Source organism: Emys orbicularis, chromosome 1, assembly GCF_028017835.1.
Source record: "Emys orbicularis isolate rEmyOrb1 chromosome 1, rEmyOrb1.hap1, whole genome shotgun sequence".
In the NCBI taxonomy this organism is placed as follows: domain Eukaryota; kingdom Metazoa; phylum Chordata; order Testudines; family Emydidae; genus Emys; species Emys orbicularis.
In genome coordinates, this window is record NC_088683.1 from 147,804,261 (window position 1) to 147,810,267 (window position 6,007).

The following is a 6,007-nucleotide window of genomic DNA, read 5'->3' on the forward strand; positions in this document are numbered from 1 at the left end:
ATGTACACTCTTCCAGTAAAATAACTTATTACAGAGCTTTGGAGCAACAAACCAGGACAAGCACACCCACTTTTGAGGAGTTCACTCGGTACAACCTCAGGTGTCCAATAGCTTTCCTCCCTCCCCAGCCCTCTGGCTAGAAATCTGAGGTAGCCAGAAGGATCCCATGGGCAATATGGGGAGTGGGTTAAGCTTCCATGTCCTTGCTTCCAAAGACTGTTGGTATGCAAATTTTAACAACAATTTTTTTCAATTAAAAATCTGGCCAATGAAGTTTCTTTTTCTTACTTAAGCAACTGTATTAGACTTTAGTATATCACATTTTCCTGATTTATCCAAACACTTTTTGTATTCCAAGTTGAATAAAACAAGTATCTGCTTTTTGATTTAACCCTTCTATTTAATTTTGAACTAGACTGTCTTATGAAAATATTAAACCCAACAATTCTGGCCACAAGACAAACACCACAAGACAGGACAAAGAACACAAAAATAATTCCTATTGTACCAGTAAATGCATGGTACATTGAATGCTGTTCAGCTGGCATCCGTTTTCTCTGATGATCTGAAAGACAAAAGAACAGAGGTCTACCCCTTCTGGGTAGTCAGTCATTGCTTAAAATATTTCCTTTATATACACATACTCTTGTTGATTTTAGACAAAACAGAGGAATTACCCCATATTTCCTTGTATTTGTTTCATAGGCAGCCCAGGTTTCAGTGGCTTCTACCTTATTAGTTAGAAAATTGCATTAATACAGATGCTTTCTGGCTTGCTTCCAGATCCAAAGCTATCCACAGCTTAAAGATTCTTACTTTAAAAGGGACACAATTAACTTTCCCAGACTTTTGATTGCCTTTTACTTCTAACTTCTGCTTTCAAACACACAGTGATCTGAAAAAGACAACACAACCTATATTGGTAGGTTTGCATTTCTTTTACCTCTGCTACAATATACACTGCACATGTTCTGGGGAAAATGCACATCCTCTCCACAATTCAATTTCCATAACACTAGCCACATCAATTTCTACACAAGGTGTAACTGTTTCTTTTGTGCTTACAAAATCTCCATGCACCCCTAGTAAAGTGACAGCTCGACCACACAGAGTCAGGGGCACTGTCCTTCTCTCTCTTTTTACCAGATCTTTTATCTGCTATTTTGTTACCCAAAACCAAATTCAAATCTTTTATTCTCCTGGCTTTGACTACCCTGCTGCAGTCACAACCTTTTGTCTTTAGTTAAAACATTTTAAATCTTGTAAAGCATTAAGTCACCTTAAGGATTAAATGCTAAATACCATATTAAACCACACTAGTTTCCTGTGTCTGGCAAAAGTATTCTCGGTTTTTGCAACTTTAAACAATACCAATTCATCTCAATCTATTGCCTGCCCGCTTGGGCCCGATCCTGCTTTTCTCGCTGAACCGTCCCTTCCATGGGCACTGGCTTTTTCACTACCAATTTAGATAGGAGGGTGGGCTTCTCAACTAGCCCCCACCCTTCCTGGTCTCTTCTCTTAAACATTCTTACTCACAAGGCTACCCGAGTCCTCCCTCGTGAGGCTTGCCACTTGGGCAAAACGCATGGCCCATTGGCGTTTAACTATTCAATTTTCTCTTGTGGCAAACACACTGCTGTTACAGCATATGCAAACACAAATGGTTAAATTCTGACAAGTCCCTGAAGGACCGGTACTTGCTTAGCCAGTGCTTCCTTTTCTGCCTGGAAGTCCTGTCTCAAGGCTTGCAACTTGCCCTGGGCATAGGTTTGAGTTGCTGCCTGGTTCATGATCTATGCTCTTAATTGCTCAATTCTAGTTATCAAGTACACAACTCTTCCTATTACTCCAACTTCTCTATTGCCCAGTCCTGCTACGACTGGGGTAGATCCACCTGACACCCTTCCCGGTCAACCGGGGTGGAGAGAGGAATGCTAAATCCCTCTCCGGTTCTCAGACTTACTGCGGCTGAGAGTAGGCACACTTTCATACTCACACACGTATGTCCAGACTGGCCACGTCTGTGTATAACGTTGAGAGAAGGTGCTGTGCAATCTCCAACTTGCTTCCTCTCTTGGGAGGGCAGTTCTTTTACACCCTGAGGTCTCCTGGGGCGTCTTTTCAGTGATTCCAGTCCAGGCCGGCTGCCTGTGGCTTCTTCAGCGTCCCCAAACCACGCCGGCTCCAGGGTCGCAAAGGCAGGCTGTTGGATCTCACTGGACAGTTAAGCTTTGCAAATGTAATCTCAGCACTGTAACTTGTATTGCCTTTGGTTTGACTATGTCTATATTTTTTCACAGCCAGCCGGGGCCGAAAGCAGTTTTTCTTTGTACTTTGCCTGGTCTGCATTGATTCTTGACCTTGAACACAGATTAACTTTCTCTTTATTTCTGGACCAAGCTGAATTTCAAATTAACCCGTTCCTTTCCTCAATAGACAAATTGCTCCCATTGTGTGTCAGAGGCTTTCTTTTGGTGATTAAAAGCTCCTCTGAGATGTATGATCTTATCCAGATTGAAGGTACCTTCTAGTGGGCATTGTTTAGATGAATTTTCACGCGTGTAATGATTCCAATTCTCTAAATACCTGCAGGTTTTAGGACCATAATGTACGTACATAAAATAAGCTGGGGTACCCTTAGGGGGTGAGAGGGAATCCTTAGACTGTCCCCCACCCATTTTCCAATCACACACACAGGGAGGAGGATGCCCTGTCCGCGCTAGCGGCACATAAACTAAGGATCTCTCCCTACAGGGTATTCACACAGGAAAGACTAACGAGGATAGCCATGACCTCCTACACCTCCCTTCAGCAAAGAGCGTCGGCTAATCTCAGAGAGACGGCGCCGCATACTCTGTTGCATCCAGTGAGATGGTCAGACTGTCAGTGGCTCACACGGAGTGGAAAAGGGGAGGGAAGATGGGTTCACACACTCCTAGACCCAGGTAGCCTCCTCGCCGGATGATGCCAGGCCGAGTTAGCGTACCGTGGGTCGGATCTCCTAACAGATCCTCTAGTTACCGGGCTTGCGTTAGAGTAGTTCTGGTCACGAGCCAAAAGACTTCGCAGAGTACTCTGGGCGTCTTCCGGTAACACTCAATTCACACTGGTGTACACACACACACACACACACACCAAGGCCTTACTCCAGGTACTATTCCCAAGTACCTCAGGTACTATTCCCAAGTACCTCGATGCATCACTCGAGGCGGTAAAAACCCCTCTTGAGGCAGTAAACAACCCCTCTGTCCGGACTATGAGGCGGTAAAAACCCCTCCTGCTGAGGCAGTAACAACCCCTCAACACAGGTGCAATCCTATGCACCTCGCATATGCATACAAGGGGCGGCAAACAATTCCCCTACGCCGCTCAGCATCTGACCTTGCTGCACAGTCAATAAGTTCGGATGGCGTGAGCCCAACAGGGACAGACGGCCCCACGGACAGTCCTCCTCCGACACCCCAATAGAGATTTCAAAAGGTCTCCTACCTCTATTGTGGCGCCATGGGGTTCGAAGGGGAACGATCCGTAGCAACTGCCGGTGCCTCTGCGGGCGTTGCCATCCCGGACGAGCCCCCAAATTGTCGGAGAAAAACTGAGTTCTCACTCTTTTGTTTGGGTACAGCAAGTCAGAAGCTTTATTAACTCTCACAATTGTGCAGAGGGAGAGAGCTAAGCAGGTCTCTCTCTCTGATACCTAATTACAACAAGCATTTATACCTTTCATTACAGAAATAATGAGGGACAGCTGCATTTTGTTTATACATAAGCCATCTTGATATCTTATTTCTTAATTGTTTTGACTCTTGCCAACATACAATATTTCCTATACCTTATCTACACAAGGTCTTCTACACCTTATCTATACAAGGTCACAATAACTTCTCACACAGTACTTTCTCACCCGCCTCACACAATCCTCGCTTCTACAAATCTCGCGTTATCAGGGCTACAGTTAGCCTGACTCTTGCTAACAAACTGTCATGCATTGCAGTTCTTTTCTGACAGTTCTTTTTCTGCTTCCACACATATATTCAATTTGTGATTGACTATGACCCCAAGATGCTTTTCCGCAGTACTAACCCTTAGCTAATTATTCCCCATTAAGTAGCTGTACATTTGATCTTTTTTTCTTCCTAAGTGCAGTACTTTGTACCTGTGTTTATTGAATTTCATCTTGTTGATTTCAGACTAATTCTCCACTTTGTGAAGTTGAATCTTGTCCTCTAAGGTGCTTGCAACCCCTTGGTGTGATCCACAAATTAATAAGCATACTTTCCACTCCATCATCCAAGTCATTAATGAAAATGCTGCTGCTGTGTCCTGCCGGGTGCTCAAGATGTATAAGACCAGGAAGCATGCTCAGTGCAAATGAAAGAACAGTGACATCCCAGGAGTAGGCTGAGGGTAGATAAAGGTTTTATTGATTGCTCCCGCAAAATAAAAGTTTAAGGCAAATTGGTACTCAGTCAAGTTGTTCACATGAAGAGAAAGTTATATTAAGACAAACTTTCCCACACATAATCATGGTGGATCCTTCTCTTTCAGATTGAGGCACTGAGAACCTTTGTCAGTATTAGAACTGGGACCTGCCATTAGCTTTCACTATCCAGGAGGGATGTAGATAATGGGCCTGAGACCAGCATGAATTTCCTGAATCTTATAAAAAAAAAACCTTTGGCACTGAGCCATTAGTTATCGAATGGGTAGGGTAGAAACGGTTTAAACACAAATGGTTCAGCATCTCTACTACATCCATGCTGCTGCTATCTGTTTGCAAGTTTGTTCTGCATCTCCAGGACCACTGCTCTAAATTCTGTAAGTCGCAATGCCCTGTGGGTACCTATCCCATCTTTCCGAGTGCAAAAGTGAGAAGCAGACGATTCTGGGAGATTTTGAAAGGCTGTTCTTGTGCAGTGGAAATTATTGGGAGGGCTCCTTGACCCACAGCTTCTCTTCAGTGATTCTAAAATCATTCAAATTGGGATTGTTTGGGACCACATGGCATTTAGTGCTGTTGAAAGCAAGCCTAGTCCCAACAGCATTAGGCATAAATGTAAACCATTGGCAGCACTTTGGTAAACGGACATGAGGTTTGTAACAAGTGGGCTAGGGAGACCATAGTGTTCTTGGCATGGAACGTTTCTCCAATGGGGACAAAGGGGGACTGACTTGGTCAGGAGGTGTAAGGATACCTTGCCACCAGGCAGAGTTTACTGGGCTTGAGGTGGTGAATTTAAGGAACGTCCCTTTTCACCATGCCCAGTACCATGGAATATGGTACAGTAGCAGGATCCTCTCCCGAATTGTGTACTTTGTGTAACAACATCTTTAATTATCCAATGATGTCAATGAGAACCTCTTCCCTGGTGACTACAACAGCTCACAGCAGGGCTTCTGATTGCTCTCAGCTTGTTCATGATGCACCTGTAACTTTCCTTAGTGATTTGAGAAGCTGGGATGGATGGGGGAGGGCGGGGAGTACATGAATTTGCCTTTGTTGTGTTGTCCCCTGTGACATGGATATTGATTGCCCATGACATCCAGCTCAGTCCACCCCACCACACTATTAAAGAACACCTACAAATTATTTTTCCCCAAAGGTACTTTTAGTTTGATCAACGTTATCCTTGGTTTTGTATTGCTTCATAATGGCAATTACTTCTGTGATTCAATGCAAAGTAACAAAGTAAAAAAAAAAAGTTGGCAACTAAATCAGATTTATTTATTTTTACCAATTTATTGAAAGAAAACTATTTGAACCAGATAGTTTATTTTAAAACAATAATTAGTTCACTATCAATGAACTGGAAAAATAAAAAGAAACCAGGTTCGGCTGGTTGGAGGGCTTTTTTCCAAAAGACGTGTCGTTTATCAGATTTAACTATCTGCTTTTTACTCTGAGTGGCCATTCCCAGCACCTTTTGACACAGACTCATGAACAATATGTGGTCACAACAATGTGTGTTACAATTTTACAGTATGAACACAGCCTCTGAAGAGG